The sequence below is a fragment of the Manis javanica genome, chromosome 11 (assembly GCF_040802235.1).
Source record: "Manis javanica isolate MJ-LG chromosome 11, MJ_LKY, whole genome shotgun sequence".
In the NCBI taxonomy this organism is placed as follows: Eukaryota; Metazoa; Chordata; class Mammalia; order Pholidota; family Manidae; genus Manis; species Manis javanica.
Genome location: NC_133166.1, coordinates 6,010,169 through 6,029,276, shown reverse-complemented (window position 1 = coordinate 6,029,276; position 19,108 = coordinate 6,010,169). Strand labels below are relative to the sequence as shown.

Below are 19,108 nucleotides of genomic sequence, written 5' to 3'. Positions count from 1 at the left end.
TCCAGATACAGTATACACTTGTTAACAGTAAAATTCACTCCCCTTGGTACAAATCACACCTCCCCATGCCATGACAGTTTGGAGGAGAAGCAAACATAGCCAAAAAACTCCCCAGCGTGGCATTAAGGTAGAGCAAGCCTCAACAGCAGAAGACTCTACCCGTTCCCTTTGAAATCTAATCTTACTTACTAGTGAAAATTCATCTTCCTTCATGTAAAAAAGGCTCCATGTTGTTCCCTTGGCACAACCCCCTCAGGGCCTGCCTGTGCCCCCACCCCAGGCATGTACTCTTATTTTTCTCTGAACTTTATTATCCAAATAATACAGCTCAACTGCTTTTTCTCACCTGTTTGTTCTTGAATTCTTTCTCGTAACAAGACCAAGGACCCATCTCCGGCAACACAGTCACATAGTGCCATTTAAAAAAAAAGAATTTAAATTTATTAAATGCTTACTAGGTGCACATACAGATACATAAACTTAATTGTAATAAAATTCTTATTTGGCACACACTGCTATTCCATTTTACAGATGAAGAAACTGAATCTTGGAAAGGTTAAACAACCTGCGACGGTCAGACTGCCAGTAAACGCGAGCAATTTCCACTAGTCTGTGCATCTTCGTATCTTAATTTTTCTTCCAGAGTATAAACACCAGATTTATATTTTCTATATTCATTACAGTGTCTAGTACAACAGTGCCTATGTGAGAAACACTCTGCAAATGTAGTGATAGGTGAATATATGGTAACTATACACAGAAGTGAAGGGAAGAGAACTTATTTTACTGCAATGGTGGTTCTCCTGCCAATACATCCTTTTTGGGTCTCTATTTTTCTAATCATTCAAAACTTGATCTCTGTGGTCACTTTCCTTGAATAAAATCAGTCCTTAAAAGGATTCAGTTTACAAATGCTTCATTATCTTTTATCTTCCTATGGAAACTATGCTCAGAATTCTTATACTTAGGTATACCAATCAATCTTCCAGATTCTGAAGAAAGATTTCTACATTTATTATTATACATTGTACACCAGAAAGGGCCCAATAAAGAATCATTTATAATAATCCATTATCAAAAGCAGTCTATGGATACCAGGGCACAGCTGACAGATGAATTACCTGGATTCTTTTAGTCAAACCAGAATTTGGACTGTTAGCTTTTTATTTTTACTATTTTTTGTATTGAAAAGGAAGTGATATTTAATCTACAGATTAAAGACCCTAAATGATATGCAGGATACATTAAAAATTTGGTTTTGAAATAGGTTTGAATTTAAAATACATCTTACAATGATTTTAGTAGCTCAGGCACTCCAGAACACAATGTGGAGGTGCAACCATTATGTGATGACTTCTGAGTAGTCCAAGGGGATAAAGGCCTTTTCAAATATGGGAAGAAATTAAATCTCTCGACAGCATTAAACCCTAACAGCTACTGTCCCTTATAGACCACACTATTATTGTCAGTTTCATAGACTTTTACTGTATAAAGAAACCCCACAGGAAATAATTTCTGGAGGCTTTCCCACATATACACAGCTACATTTTCTGCCGTGCTTACAGTGTCTGCAAAGTATGGCACATCAAGGTCCAGATTCTTCTGATCAATAGGCTTCATAATTACCTCCTCCATATGCTCTTTGAGGTCCATCAAATTCATTACCATCCCTGTGATAGGATCAATCATGCATAAAGACCAACAATGAAGCAATACTGATTTGAGCAGAATTTTTCAACACAGAGTCTATCACGTTGGCTGAAAAGAAGGCCCAGCCATCTGCACAAACCACACAGGTATTTTCATTCAACACGTACCACTCTGTGTACTGTCACCTCACCTTTGTAACTGTGACTGTGGCCATGTGGATTGTTGCATTTCCCAAATAGTCTTGTTTTCTTCATTACTCAGAGATCCGCTGTGCGGCCAGTGCATCGCACTGAAGGAGATGAGGAGGGACAATCACGTCCTGCAGCGACGCCCCGAGCCCACGTGCTCATCACCTCGCTCTCAGCTCTTTAAATCCAGTCATAAATTCCTTAAGACAGGCAAGAGCATTACATCAACGATTTTCAGCTCCTTTGGTCACAGCTATATCCACAAAATCCTAAAAATACCTTAGCTGCCAACTGGCATTCAGATGTATGTGCAATGCTGGCAGGTTCATGTTGAATCGCCTCCTACAGAAATTCATCTTTTCTTACCTAGAATAAGGTTATTTCTGAAAATCTAATGAGTAGGAAAATAGAAAATTGCTTATTTCAGAGAAGATGGATCTGCTTTCTTTTTTTTTCACTTTTGTTAACTATTAAGTCTTTTCTATCTCATTAAACAATATTTGTAGCTGTGATACGAGATGTCCCAGAAGTAAAACCCCACCCTCTTCACACCTGTCTCCCACTTAACCACCAACCTTTCCAGCACTACAGAAGAATCCAGAGGAGGCAGGCTGTATAAATTTGGGAAAAGGGAATGGTAAGATAAGAATAATGGTGTGGTTTTTTTTAAAGATAGCTGATTTATATCTCAAATAATATGATACTTGACTTTGTTTCAATAGCCAAAAGTAGCAGGAGCTTATTTTGCTTGCCAATTACAAATCAAAATCTAATTTATCATCCACTAGCAAGACTGCAAGGTCTTTTTCACCATCAGTGAAACTTTCCAGGTTTTTCTAATCCATCTAATGTCTGTATTTCACATTATTTTGCCCCATAAGTATCGAGTTGCATCTGCCAAAACTAAATCTCATTCTACTAATTCCTACTCCTGTTACTAAGCTTTTCAGTCCCTTCATATGACTTTTCCAGAGAGAGCACCCACTACACTTCAGCACAAAGCCCATGTCCTGTTTGACACACTGCAACATGTCTGATAAACAGTGCCCCTGTATCATGTAAGTATATAGTCATTCAACCTCCATATACACACTGAAATAATCCAGGTCCCTGGGCACGCATCCCGCATACAGAAATCCATGCCAAGCCATTTCCTTCTGAAGGCATGCATGGGTATGCACCCTGCAGTGAATTCTCTGCTAAATCATAGGGATTATCAGAAATTGCAGTGCTCAGTAACAATCACTGACCTTGCAGACACATTAAGCTGAGAAAATAAAATGACTTCATTATAAATTCCCAAATCCTACAATTAAATATTCTACAAGCCTTCCTATTCATGTCTCAAGTATCATCCAAAGTTCTGAGCTTGAGTACAGAAGAGCATTGACTTCAATATTTTCTTCCCAACCTAAACCAAATAGCAACTATATAACCTCCATATAAACCAAATGAAATACTGACTGCGTAATCCATTAAGTACAACAGAATGATTCAGGTTATCTGCCAGGCTGGCACTCTGCAAATGCCCTGAACACAGCACAACCGATGCTGAATCTCCCAATTATAGAAATGTGTATGCCCACTGTGAGCTAATTGTCTAGTTGCTAATAATGATATTAAGTATAGGAGATTTCCTGATTAGTAGGCACCAAGACGGATGGTAAACAGATGAAAAAGAACACTACTGGGATTGAAATCTTGGATACATTCCCACCCCTGACATGAAACTACTGTCTTTCTGGGCAAAATAAAACTTCTCTGGGATACATTTTTCAATACTAACTACGGAGTAGGGCTAGATCATTAAAAAAACAGTTTATAGAGAGGCATTCTACAATGTACTTCCAATCTACAGATTTCCACAATAACTCAGTAATATTAGAAATTAATTTTTCATATACATGACCAATGAGAAGAAAAAGTAACTTCAGCAATGTAGGTACATTCCCTTTTCTTTAAGCTTGTTTGTTAACCAAATTTTATAACAGTAAATAATAATCTTATCAGAGAATAATGAGCCCTTGTTGTATAAAAAGAAACCTTGAGTTTGAAATGGTTCCACTGGTGAAACATTTCACGTGAAACTCTTATTACAGTTGATCTTATGGGAGACATTAAGCAAAATCAAATAAACTGTGTGTCTGGCATATTTTAGTTAGTGACAAAAATACTCTAATTACACCAATCTATGAATTGACTAAAATGAAATCGATTCAACTATTAGATTCCTATTATATTCTACAGCTCTAATACACTATGTTAACAATTATTCCCTATCCAGTTTCAAATTGAGCCTTTGTACAGTCCCTTAATAGAATAATACTAACAGAGACACGAGACTTGGGTAGGGAGAGACAAAAACATCTTGCTGTTGTTCTGGCTCTCCAAAGCAGCCTCGGTGGAAGGCAGGTCAACTTAGATACGAGGCACTAGTGCTTCCAGACTGTGGACGGAGGAGCAAACGGAGTGGCTGGTGCTGAGACACTGCTCATTGCCAGGGGAGAGCAGTCCGGGGCCCTTGGCAGAGACGACTCAGGGAGCTTTGTCCTCACTTTCCAGAATCCGGGGAAGACGGGGTTTTTCTCTGCACATGACTTGCCTCCTGGAACCCTTTTCAACATCTGACCTCTGACCGGAGGACACTGTGAAGGTTTCACTCTACTAAGTACACAGAGCCTGTGCCAGCTGCTTGTCTATCACGTGCGAGGACTGAGCCAGAGGAAGCCGTTGAGCTCCTGTCTCCGTGAGGGGCACCAAGACAAACTGTGCCTCTCTCTTGTGGAGGGCCTGCCAAATCAGAACGGAGGTGGTCAACTGGGAGGGACTCCTCAGAGAGGCAGCTGGCCAGTGCCGGGAGCGGGGCCCTTTGTTCCCCCTCATCACAGCCTGGGGACCTTCTTTCCTCTGTGATCTGGTTGTCCAGATGATTCCTGGTATTTCTTTCAAGGCCTCTGACAAATGTACCATTTGGAATATCAGGAATGGATACTTTCAGATCTTTTAAGTTCGATCAATTCTTGAGTGATATTTGAATTTTCTTTGGGTATGTTCTTTTTTTTTTTTTTGGTATCATTAATCTACAATTACATGAAGAACATTATGTTTACTAGGCTCCCCCCTTCACCAAGTCCCCCCCACATACCCCTTCACAGTCACTGTCCATCCGCATAGTAAGATGCTGTAAAGTCACTACTGGTCTTCTCTGTGTTGGGCAGCCCTCCCCGTGACCCCTTCACACTATACATGCTAATCGTAATGCCCCCTTTCTTTTTCCCTGCCCTTGTCCCTCCCTTCCCACCCATCCTCCCCAGTCCCTTTCCCTTTAGTATGTTCTTGAGACTTCTCGGCTGACAGCTCTCATCTCAACAATATGACCTTTCCTTTCCTGAGAAGTCAGAGGGATTTGATAATAGCCAGTGATTCTTCATAGTTTACCTGAAATAATTCCTAGTGGTATTTTGTAAGTGTACAGGTTTTCACATGCATTCGCTGATTTGCTTATGTTTGCATCTTTTTTGGAAAGATTCTTCTTTTTCTTACAGGGTAAATTCTCTGTAAATTGGATTTGAGATACAAATTTGTTTTTCTACAAGCAGTAGAACTTGATGTTTCTGTTGGAGCTTTTACCTCTCACTTTCTGACTGGGTGTTTTCTAACTGAAGCCAGTGTTTCTTGATTTGGAAACTTTCCATATGAGGTTTCAGTAGATCCATTACTTTAGCCAGTCCAGTTAATTTCTTGTGTATTTGGTTACTTTCTATTTGAGATGTTGTAAATAAATATGTAACTATACCACATTCAAAACTCTCTGGGATTTATCTGGTAACAGATTTTCATTAGACGTGCATTCAGTATATCCAATTCCAAGCTCCCATGGTTCATGTTGTATTTCCCCAAAAGCAGCAGTTCTGTAGCTCATCTTTAGCAAGGTTCACCTACAGGCTTGATCTGATTTTATTACCGGGAACTTACTCCACAGGCAGTTTAGGGTTTTCTGAAACATTATTTTTTTCCTCTTTTAATAAATTTGCCCACTTCTACCATTTTTGAGATTCTTGTGAAAGCATCTGCATGCATCTCTGAAGATAAGAAATGTCTTCCAAAGCCTCTGTTAATGGTGTCCAAACCAATGCTCCATTTTTCTGATGGGTTTTAAAGGATATTTTGGCTGCAAATATTTGATGTTGCTCTTGCTTTGTTGAGTCATCTGAGGCCTGAGTCTTACCTGTAATGTCAGTTACCAGCCAAACTTGTAAACAGTCAGATTTCTCTTTCCATGCTTTTCTACAAGAATTTCTTTTAAGACAAAATGAAGATGTTTAGCTTTCAAGCTCTTTCCTCATGGTCTTTACATTTGCTAGAACTGAAAGTTCTCAAGCTAATTTCTAGTACAGTTAATTGAAGGTCTCCACATTCTTTTGCAATGTGGCTAAAACTATCAAAAATTGTAATGCTTTTCCTTTAGAAGGGTAGAAACTGCAGTGGTCAGTTGTCTCTCTTTGCACAGTACTAAGAAGTTTTCAGCACAAAAACCTCTACTATGATTACAAAAACTGCCATCTTCCACAGCATTCTCTGGGGCTCTGGGCCTGGACTGAGGTGTTTTGGCAGTGGTGTTACCACCTGGAACAAGGGCTCCAGGGTCAGCATAATTCAAAGCATCTCATCCCTCAGTGGCTTCCAAGGTCACTGCTAAGTCATCTCAGAATGCCAGGATCCTGGGGCCACCCCTGATAACAGAGTGCAATGATGACGATTCTTCCCAGGACCTCCTTGGTGCCAGGCAACCACGACAGACCTCAGTGGAGGTGACTGAGGGAACAAAAAAGATGAAGAGTGTTTACCATACCCTTACAGCTTGATCCACAAAGAAAGTGGTCATATCCCATGGCCATGGGGTACTGACAAGGCTCTGTGGGCCACAGGGAAGGGCCTTTGGCTCCAGCCACCTTAAGCCCTTCTTGGCTGCCTCAAGAAGAGAAGTAGTAAATGTCCTTCCGTACCCTGCTTTCTATTCAACAATCTTTTAGTTTTGTGGCCTTGGAGACCTGACCTAGCACATCATGATCGGAGAGAACTGCCTTTGAGCGCTCTCCTTGATTGGCATCTGCCTCACCTTGGATTTGTTTGGGGAAGGATGTGAGAGAGGTTATGAGGAATCTTGCGTGAGGTTTCACTCCACTAATGTCCCCTTTAAAAAATGAGGAAGAAATAATCAAAATCGTTTAATCTATTGCTTTTTCCCCTTAATAGCCTCTATTTTTTAGAAGAGTTTCAGGTTTACAGCAATTTTGAGCAGAAGATACAGAGATTTCCCAGGTACCTCCCGCCCCCACACACGCATAGCTTCCCCCAGTGTCAGCATACCCCACCAGAGTGGCACATTTGTTGTGACATCAGTGTTACAACTGATGAACCTACACTTACACACCATCATTCAGAGTCCCCAGTTTACCTTAGGATTCATGCTTGGTGGTGTACTTTCCATGGGTTTGGACAAATGTATAATGACATGTATCTACCATTGTAATATCATACAGAGTATTTCACTGCCATAAAAATCCTCTGTGCCCACCTATTCATTACTACCCCTCCAAATCCCTGACAATCCCTGATCTTTTTATTGTCTCCATCATTTTGTCTTTTCTGGAATATCATATAGTTGGATTTATACAATCTGAAGCCTTTTCATATGAGTTCTTTTCCTTGATAATGTGCATTTAAGTTTCCTCGTTTTTCATGGTTTGATAGCTCATTAATTCTACTGAAGAATAATATTCTATTATCTAGATGTACCCCAGTTTATTTATCCACTCACTTACTAAAGGACATCTTGGTTGCTTCCAAGTTTTGGCAATTATGAATAAAGCTGCTATAAATACCTATATGCAGGTTTTTGTGTGTACATAGTCTACTGCCCTTTTATAGATGCAGAGTGGAAGGCTCAGAGAAGGTACGTGACTTGCCTAAGACCACCTGGGTACCAGAGGGCAGGAACAGGATCTGTCTGCACATCTGATTCCCAGGCCTCCGCCCAGTCAGATAACCACCCACTATCAGCTATTATCTCCCGTTGGCTGTCCAATGGTGGGGAAAGAGGGAGTGGTACTTCATGGTGCTCCCAGGGTTGCTTCCAGCAGGGTTGATTCCAGAGCGTAATGGGAAGAGCACATTCTGAACTAAATCTAAGCAGTAGGCCACAGGCTAGCCTAGGAAGTATGGGGTCCAAATGTAGCAGAAACTGCACTGAGTCCCGCCCTGGAATCCCAGCTCCATTATATACTGCTCTAAACCCCTCAGCTCCTCAGTTTGCTCACCCATAAAATGGGGATATTGTGAAAATACCTGCATATGACGGATCTTAAAAAGAATTCAACTTCATTCCATCATTCATTTTTATCCACACAGAATATGTACAAGATGACAATTTATGGATGGTTAATAATATATTTTAACAGTGGCTCTTATCCTTGGCCACACATTAGAATCACCAAAGGAGATTTTTTTAAATTACTGATACCAAGCACCAGAGATTCAGATTTGATCGATTTGGGGTGTGCCCTGGACATTGGAATTTTTAGAAGCTCCCCAGGTAATTCTAATATGCAACCAATGTTGTGACTATACTATGTTAAAAGCTAGTATTAATGGGCACTTACAGATGCTAAGCATTTCCACATTGCAAAGCCTTTAATCCTCACAACTCCACATGGCAAATACTACTACTTTACTCATGAAGAAAGAGAGACTCAAAGAGACAAACAATTTTTCCAAAAGCCACACAGCTATAAAATGAGAATATAGAGATTTGAACTTTGGTCCATCTTTGCAGAACAAGCTGGTGGCCACCAGCTAATACCATGAAGGCACAGGGTCCACAGGCTATTTTTACTTCACTTCCTGGCTCCTCTCAAAGTCACACCCGCTGCTTTTCTGCATTTTGAGCATCACATTCACACTAGAGTATCAACAGTCATCCCGCATTGTTCCTAAAAGGAGCTAAGCCAGATAACAAAGATAAAAATCCCAGGCCAGTTTAGAGTTGGAGGTGACAAAATTCTCAGTGATTTCACTCACAAAGACCCAAACAGCAGCTTTTCCTCCTAGTCTTCTCAAACTCTTCTTGCTGATCACCTTTGCCTGCCACCTCATTCCTCCTTAAACCACACAGTCAAATGGATCGATGGAAAATTACCATTTGGAATCACTCAATGTCACTCCAAAAGTACTTGGCAGGACAAAGGGCAGTCGGGAAGGAAATGGGTAACAAACGAGACTGATTGACAGACAGTTAATATGTCAGAGACACTCAGAACCAGAAGGCAACTGATTAATGCCCAACCCTGGCAAGAAGCTGAGAGTGGAAGACACATTGCCTGACAGAATGCAATAGATCCCCATTATTTCCATCATCTACCATTAAGTATTTAAGTTTCCCCCACATTCACTCTAGTTCCAGTTCATTGTCTAACATAAGTACAGGAAGGGGGAATTTTTTAAGGACTCAGCCACATTCAGAAAGAACTCTTTGAGCTTCCTTTCGGAGGTTCTCTCTGAATTTCTGTCTTTAGTCCCAATCACAAGACTAAATTAAAAACTTGCTGAGACAAAGGGCTTCATCAGAAACCTCTGAGGAGCAGTCAGGCAAGAGATTAAACCCTGGGTTATTCAGGCTTCCTTGCATTAGCATTTGTATCTATCAGTGGGAGGGAGAAGGAAGGCCAGATCCATCGGAATACTGAATCCATACTGGCCTTCTTTAGCAATTGTTACTGGAGAAGGCCGTGTGACTTAGTGAAATAATCTTTATCTTTGTCGCCAGGAAATGGTGGCATGTGTTCCAGCTGACTATCTATTAGTCCTATGAGCTTGGACAAGTCCCTTAAACTTTCTGGACCTCAGCTTCCTCATACAAATTGAGGAGAAAATAACTTCCTCACAGAGTTATTGGGAGGAGCAAATGGACTAATGTATACGAAGGTCCTTGTAAAGCACTTGCCATCATAAAGATTAACTAGCTGTCTCCTGTTGCTGGAGAGAATCATTACCTGTAGTTATATTGAAAGTCCCTGCTGCTAGGCACCCTGGAGCAAGCAACACAGAGATGCCCAATTGAAAAACAGCCTCAACACAAATCAGTGCTGACTATTTAAATCATCTACGCCAGTGACTTCCGCTTTAGAGCTCTGTTTGAAAGCACTGTATGTTTTCTCATACGTATCCATATGTCTCTCTGGGTCCAAAGTCCCACAGCTCCTCATTCTCTTGGTTTCAGCCACTCCAGAGAATGACTCTTTGTGGTGCTCCCTGGGACTCCTCCAAAAATATATCTGCATATGATACATATTGTTTTTAATTTACATCATACAATTCCAAATGTACCATCGAAAATGGCATAAGTCCATCCAATTGTTACTTAGATGCTGTGACAATTGTTAAAAATATAATAAACTTCAATTATGTAAACATTCAGCTAATTTAATAAACTTGTTAATTTTATATTACATAAACTTTATATATTTCATATATAGAACATATATATTATATAAAAACTTTATCATTCTGTGTCAATCGTGATATGAGCTAGGAATACAACAAGACATAGCTTCCATCCTCAGGGGCTCCCAATACACTGAGGGACACTTACACAAAGAGATAATTTCATGCACTGCAATATATTTTAGAATGGTGTTTGTCCCAGATGCTATGGGAACACTTTGATGGATGGAAGACAATGGTTCAAGAGGACAGCCTCGATTAATAAGTTTATTTTTGAATCTTAGAGTAAATCTAGGCACAAAGTACAAACAGTTGGACACATCTAAATTCTGAGGAAGTGATCCTCATACAAAACTTTAGGCATTTCTTAGCTATTTCATTCATTCATTTAGTAATACTAAATTTCCACCAGGTGCAAGGCACTGTGCTAAGAACTGAAGATAAAGAGAAATACAATACTTTCCTTGCCCTCAAGGGGCTTACTGTCAGCAGGCACGGTCCCATACAGAGCATAACACGATACAGTGTGCTACGTGCAGTAACAGAGAAATGTACAGTGTGCCGGTGGCCCTGAGGATTTTCAGATCAGATCTACTTTAGTCAGGAAAAGCATCCTTGAGGAACAGACTTTTAAAGGATTCGTCTGAGGCCTGAGCTAAGGTGGGGCAGAGGATAGGGGCTGAAGGCATAGGGCACAGGTATGTGTCCAAGGACACAGAACGTCACAAGGTATTTCCCAGAAAACGGGGGAAATGACAGCCCCCACTCCAACAATGGAATTCTCTTTCACTTACCCATACTTGCGTATCACTTTCCCCTTCTCTCAATGTGTAACAATAGGTTCTTCAACAAAGCCTAGAAAACCGTCACAAGTACTGAAACATGAGAGTCGAGTTGGCATCACTGCTTGGACCTGGCCAGTCCTGTGGCAGAGGTGGGTCTCATTCTCCTTCTAAGCCTTAGTAGCCAAGGACCCCTGAGACAGCTCCAGCTTCCAAAGTTTCAAGACAAGTGTCATTTTTTTAATAGTTCCAAAAATGAAACCCAGAGCTACCTGAAGAGTCTAGAATCCAAGGCTCCTGACTTTCAAGCCAATAATCTCTTCACCATTCTGAGAAGACCAAACTGGACTGCAAATACCATGCTAGACATGGTCTGTTGGCCCTTGTCCAGCCTGCTCCATCCCGCTCTCTCCAGGGAAGCTGATTTCCATAGATCAGCCAGGCTGCCCTGATGCCAAGCTTCCAGTTGGACTCTCTGGGAGTCAAGAAGAAAAGACCAGAAGATGGGAGAGGCTAGAGGCCTGGCTCCCTGTCCGTGGGGAACATTCCTCCACCAGGGGCCACGGCACTTGTCAAGGGGCTCTCCAGGGGTCACAGCTAGAGCTGCAGCCACGGCTCGCTCCAGGCACTGGCAGCCGCTCCCGGCCCTCACTCTGCAGACCTCATGGGGCCAGTGGCACACAGGGTGTGAGCACAAGGATGCCTATGTTACTTTCTTGTGACTTCCCCAATGTTACCTCGAGAATGGGTGGCTTAAAACAATGAAACTTATTTTCTCAGTTTCAGAGGCCAGAATCTGAAATCAAGGTGCCAGCTGGCTTATATTCCAAAGACTCTAGACTTCACAGCTTTACCCCTCCAATCTCTGCCTTCATCCTCACATCCCCTCTCTCTCTTCTGTGTCATCTCCCTTTGTCTCTTTCTAATAAGGACACTTAGGGCTCACCTGAATAATCCCAGGGAATTTCCTCATGTCAGTATCCTTCATATAGTCATACCTGCTATCTCATTAGGTAATATTCACTCCTCTGCTCTATGCAGTAATATTCACAGTTCTGGAGATTACGACGTGGACATGTGACATATAGGTTACCATTCAACCCACAGCAGTGTCTGTTGGTTTTCTATAGAAAATACTGTTCTATACTGATTTTCCTTAACTCTGCCTATCCCCATTTAAACTACTGCCTCCCCTGTTCTCTCTTCAATCACTCCACTTCTCGGAGTCATCTCTGTGATTCAATCTAATAAAAAGGCCCTTCAATTACCCTTGTAGCACACATGGGAATATGGGTATAGGAAGCCACAAGATAAAAATAATATATCAATTTTACTTAATAGCAAATAAATTTTAAAATATTACTCTTCTAGTTTAAGAAAACAGAAATAATGTGGAATAGAAGGCAAAATCCAAATGAACTTTATATAAAAAACATGATTTCAAGGAAGTTTTATACCCAGTGAAGGTCATTTTTAGCTTCACTCCTTGATTCTTTCACCCAGTCACTGGGCCAAGCGGGTTCTCACTGCTGTAGATGTTAAGAGTTTCAGCAACACTAACTACCCTGCAATAGCTCTCCTTAATTTTTTAATTTGACTTCTGTCTTTACTGATAAACCTCTAGGTTTGAAGAATATTTATCCATGAAAAGCAGAGGTTTTGTGTTGCTTCAACTCTATTCCACTGGGGAGTAGAAAGTTCCTTCCACCTCTTCTTTTTCCAGTTTCCAGCTGTGCAGTGGTAAGATGATCAAATCGTAGCGTGCTGTATGTTGATCAGGTCAATGAGATGTGCAGTACTGGACTATGCACGTGCTTTCATTAAAAGAACTCTAGAGGAGTGCCCACTCTGATATTATGTCATGGCTCTGGTCTCTACTGATGGCTCCTGGGTGACAACTGAAAAGCAAAAGTGAGGGACCTACAGCTTAGCAGGCTAGTAACGAACAAAAGCATAGTTTTACAAAACCTGACAACTTTGGACTGGCCTCCATGTCAAGAAAGCATCACAAAGAATGATGGCAACGTGTGAGAGCACAGTCTCAGAGAAGCCTGAGGCCTAATTTTACTATTCTTGACTCCTTAATTTTTATCATTTCACATGCAATTCATCAGCCAATCCTGTTACGTCTACATAATGAATGTATCCAGAATCCAGATGCTTCTCACCGATACCCTGAGCTGTGGCCACCCTGGCAGACTGCAGAGCATCTTAACAAAACTTCTGCTTCTGCTCCTCCTCACTGCAGCCTATGTGCAGCAGAGGTCTCTTTAGACCATGAGGCAGATCATATCACTCCTGTGGTGCAACTTCCAGTGGTTTTCCATATAACTCTTCGAAAATGCCAAGAACCCTGAAAATAGCTTTCAAGGCCCTCAGTCAGTGTTTCTCAAAGAGGGTGGTAATGCAATGAAGGGGGCCTTCTGTAAAATTCCCCAGGGGGTTTGCTGTCGCCGTGAGGGGCAGGCACTCTCCTCCACCGAGTGAGGAGGGCAGACCCGTTGGATGCTGAGCAGTGCAGGGAGGCCACACGGGAAAGAACCTCCTTGCCCCTGCGTGCCTTCGGGTGTCCTCGCTGCCATTACGCATCACTGCATTTGGAACCTTGGTCTTTTCACAAAGTCATGTCCAATGATGATGGCACTTGGAATATTTGAATTACCATTATATCACATTTGTATCAATCTGCATTTTTATGCCATATTCGTGGGGATTCTGACTAAAGGTGAAGTATTTTATGACTTCATTATGTCTTCTGGGGTAATTATACACTGGGTTTACATATATTTTAGAAATATCTCACATATTTTACTCTGAAGGAATTACATGCATTTTTTTTAAAGTATATATAGATTAACTGAGTTGCAGGAAAATATAGGAGGTGAACAGTGAGAACTTCCCTGACTGCCTTTTATAAAAAAGAAACCCGGTGTTCCCTCCCTGACCCTATCTTCCTTCTCCAAAGCACTCATCATCCAGATGACAGTGTCTGTGTTTTACTTGTGCATGTACTTGCTTAGCACGTGTCTGTGCCAGTGGAATGTAAGCCACCAGAGGGCAAAGCCTTTCATTCCATCAGTGCCCAGACCAGGGCCTAGCACACAACACACAGTCAATACATGACTGCTGAGTAAATGAAGAGACCTTCAGTTTTATTGAAAATGTTACTTTAAAACTTAAAATTTTCCATTTTTAGGAGTCCTATTTTGTTTGCTAAATGGTCTTTTCTTTTTTTTTTTTACAGTATCCTGCTCTGGTTTTAGGAATGCAATACACATTCATGACTCTTCAAACATATTAATGGCAATGTTTTCTTTCTTAACATTATTCTTCCTGCATTTCTGTCATTCCAAATCTCCCTTTCATTATCTATTTAGTTAGGTAGGTAGATAGCTACCTAGATAGATAGATTGTTAATTTTACTCTCTCTTAATTTCCTTGTTTCATGCCAGAGGCTTCCTCAAATGCTAACAGCCTTGCCAGTCTATGTTTTCCGAGTGGGACACAAAATGCTGACTGGAGGTTCAGGGGAGGGTGTGAAGCAGGGCATGTCCCCCAATATATCACTATGAGGTGATGTGGCAGCCAGCCACCCTTCCCAATGGTCAAGGTCAACCTGATGGTGTTTTCTGTGGGGTGGTACCAGTTTTCCAAGGAAGGTTCCTCTCAGCTCCTTCCTGTGAAGATTCAGTCAGTCGGCTGCCAAGCTCTGGAACTGGACATTTCTCAATAGGAAGACTTGTACTTCCATCTCTTTACTCTCCGAGGCCTCTGCTCCCCATTTCCCTGTGCCTGCCATTCCCTCTAGCCTCGCTGGTTCCACTCTACCAGAATCACTGGCTTATTCTGGGTTGGGATTGATCACCTAGGGATCTAATTGCTCCTTAAAAAGACTTCCAAGCACATCTCCTCTTTCTAGCAAGTCCCTCCTTCCCTCCCGCCACCACCACACCCACATACTTTATCCTTAATTTATGCTTATGCCTCCAATTCCAGGGCTTCACTGAAGTTTGTGGGGCAACTCAGAGTGGTTCATAGTCTGTGTGCATTTAGCTTTGACTGTCCTCTGTGCCGTGGACTCGTGTACCATTCCTTCACTTACCATACAATTTCACTGAAGATGATGTCTGTGTCATCCTTTAGTTATCTTTGCTTTGGGGGTGGTTTATGAGTAGAGAAAAAAAGTAGAAACATCTTTATCCCAACCCTATGAAACCATTTCTCTTCTACAATGATTTATAACAGCACAAAAAAATTTTTGCTTTAGTTTTGATGTAATCAACTGTCTGTTTTCTTTGGTTTCTTCACTGATCTAATAGTTTTTCAGTGTGCGCCGAGCACTGGGTAGATACTGGTGTAGCAGCAGTAAGCCAGGACTTGGGCTCCGCTCTCACATAGACTACAGTGAAGGAGGCGGCAGAATCTAACTGGCAGTTACACGTGTGAGGATGTCACAAAAGGAGAGCTTCAGACTGCTGTGCAATCATACCCTCAAGGTATTTAGCATCATATAAAGTATAAGAAGTGAAGGTTAAACTGGCAGAACAAGGTTTAGGGGTTGGAGAATGCGGGTGAGTGTGCAGAGGAGAGAGAGAGAGACCATCCGGACAAAGTAGTAACAAAGCCAAGTCCAGGAAGCAGAGTAGAGCACAGCACGTTCAAGGAACCGAGAGTGGTACCCTACAGGAGGAACACAGAAGGAGGGGTGATTCTGGGTAAAAGGGAGAACTGGGCAGAGACCAGAGAGTTTCTCAAGCCATTGGAACAATTTTAGACTTTGGTCTAAGGGCAACAGGAAGTTATCTCTCCAACCAAAAAGTAAGTATTTAGTCATACATGTTATCTGTGTGTATGTGTGTTTATTTTTTAAATCTTAATCCACAAGGACTGTGCTTTTATATAGGCTTTGAAAAGGGGGTATATGTTGATTTTCTTTTCAAAACAACAAATTTCTCAGCACAGTGCAATACGTATTTCATTCCTTCTGTATTATGACTCTTCCTTCATCATAATAAACTCGTTCTACAAACTAAAGTTCCCTCTGAAATGTCTACTCTATTCATTGATCTGTTCAACTACTCTTTCACCAATATCACAGGGTTTAAATTGTTTTGTCACAGTGACAGAGCAGAGCCCCTCACCCTATTCCTGATAGAGCAAGTCCCCCTAAATAACTCTCCCATTTAGATTTAACTGAATTAGAAAAATCCTGATTTGAAAAAACACACATATGAATTTTCATATTGTCACCAGAATACCTTGAATCTAAATATAAAGTGAAATTCTGTCACAATTTGTTCAATTACAGAAAATGCAGGGACCAATACACTTCAAAGGATCCCCTCATGTTTAGATAATGGCAACAGCAAACACTTATTCAACTCTATCCCTGTGCCAAGAGCCCCATATGCATCGGCTTATGTATCCAGCTCTCTTGCTGCTTGACAATCCTTCATATGGTCCCAGTCAATTCCACCCACAGAGACAAGTGCTTTAATTTTCTCTGTTTAACAGTTTCAAAAAACCAAAGCTGAGGTAGGTAGTTCCACTACTTATGGTTAGCTGGCTAAGAAGATATAGAGCCAGGTGATTTTTCTGTTTTACATCTACCCAACACATATAAGTATGAATTGTCCCTACTCTATACTCCCACAGCAATCTGCACAAATGTCTACCATTGCCCTCACACCTGCCTCTTACAGCAGAATGCCTGTCTATCTCTCCTGCCACATGTCAGGGGACAGACCACTTCCCAGTCATGTCCATACCCCAGTGCCTTACCCATGTCCGATACCAATTTCAGTGGAATAACAAACACTTGATTGAAATAACCGTTCACCTTTGCTTAGACTACACCGGAAGGCTGAGGCAACAGTCGCGGAAGCCAAGGGCAGGCACACCGGACGGCAAAACAGTTTAATTCCATACGGATTTACCACACATAAAATTGACTGGCCTAACTTCAGTGATTCTGACCTCAGCCCCACCTCTATGTTATCTGATGGAAGTTAAGGAATGAACACGAGCCTCAGAAAGAAGCTTCTTAGGGCCAGAACAAGGATAATACAGATGTGCCCATAGGGCTAAGCCCTAGAAGCAAAAGGAAATCTCATAAGACTGCTCTGCTCTGACCAGTACTGGAATGTTCTGTGATTGGCAGCTATAGACTTGGAGTTTATCTACGTTTAAATCCTGGGTAACTATACACCCTTCATGAATTAGCTGGTGCCCTACACAGCTGTGACCCACAATGAAAAAAGGACGTATCCTCCTCACTTTAGATGTGTCAGTTATATTAGTTTCAGTGGCTTTTTACAAAATACCATCACCCAGCAGTCACAGACACCTTATCCTCTCCTCAGGGTCTGTAACTGTCCTATTAAAACCAACTATGAGTTTTACTATCTCAGGAAATCTCCATCAGCTCAATTATGCTTGAGAGGAAACTCAAAACTGACACCATATTTATTTATTTCTAAGAACCTTTCAGACCAGAAAAACAATCTAAGAAGCTTTCTTCTGGAAGAGATCTCAATCTCTCATGTTTGAAGAAAAGGATTTGTTCATTTCTTATATATTAAAAATGTACTTAGCACTTACTATGTGCCAGTTAATGTGTGGCACATAATGAGGTAAAAAAAGAATGTCCCCACATGTGGGGGCTTATCATGTAAAGGAAAATGAAAACACACAAATACTTACATTGTAATAAGGAATTTTAAAAAGAATGAATCAAGTTCTGTGAAAGAACAGAGGAAGAAAAGATTCAGATAGACTTGGTTGGAAGGGAAGAGGGCTTCAGAGAGAAAATCCTTCAGGAGATATGTTATAAAGGATGAACAAAAGTTTGGCTACGAGACATGAGGGGAAAATACCTATTGAATATGTTCTAGTGTCTAGACAGCATCTTAATAACAGTAATAGTGCATTTGAATTGAAGGAGTTCCACGTGCCATACTTTGTGCTAAGGGCTTTACATGCACATCTCATTCAACCCTCGAATAACCTCCCATGAAAAATATTTTGATTCACTTAACTACCTTTTGAATACATACCTTATGCCAGTTATTTTCTCATTATTAATATTACTCTTGATGTTGAAGCTTAGAGAATCAGTGCAGTGGGGATTTGAACCCATACCAACCTCACTCTGAGAGCAGAGCCCTGAATAACTGCCCACCACCCAGTGTTCTCAAGTCAGGCTGTCCATGACGGGAGCCACTAGCCACACGGGGCTATTGAAAACTTGAATCTAGCTTGTATGAACTGAAATGTACCACAAGTGTAAAGTACATGCAAGATGTCGAAGACTTCATGTTTTTAAAAGTGTAAAATAGCTCTAATAACTTCTTATATCACCTACATATTAAAATGGTAATTTGGGTTCACTGGCTTAAGTAGATATTAAAACTAATTTCATTTGGTTTTCTGTTTTTATTTTTATTAACATAGATTAGAAAATTATAAATTACAAATGTGGCTTACACTCTAGCTCTCTTGGACTGCGCTGGAGATTATACAGATGAGAGGAGAGACGCCCTCCAGGTGACTGCACTGCCGTCTAGCAGGAGAGACGGGACTGTATGCAAAGAAGTACGACGCAAGGCATGTAATAACTGCCACACAGGGACACACAAACACTGTTATTTAGGAGTTCACAGGAGAAAGAAATTTCTTCTGAGATAATTGGATATCGCTACTGATTTGGTTACAATTTAACTTTTACAAAATTCCACATATGAATATTTTCTCTAAACCACAGGACCTCATGGAAATAGGAAGAACCCCTTAAGCCTAGAGGAAAACCTCTAATTATGACTTCTGATGGCTCAGTCAGCAATTACACAGACAGTGAGAGTAAAATGGATTAACAAAATTCATGGCAACTCCAGAATCCAGTCAGTCCAGAACTGCTAATACACAGATTTCCTTTCATCTAGTAAACATTTCTTTAGTGCCTACCTAAGACGGAGACTAACATATGAG

General features: G+C 41.1%; 1 pseudogene; it reads right to left on the bottom strand.

The window, feature by feature from the left end:
• Positions 1-1,375: 1,375 nt before the first annotated feature.
• LOC108392590 (6-pyruvoyl tetrahydrobiopterin synthase-like) overlaps positions 1,376-19,108 on the bottom strand; it is a 31,384-nt pseudogene continuing 13,651 nt past the window's right edge.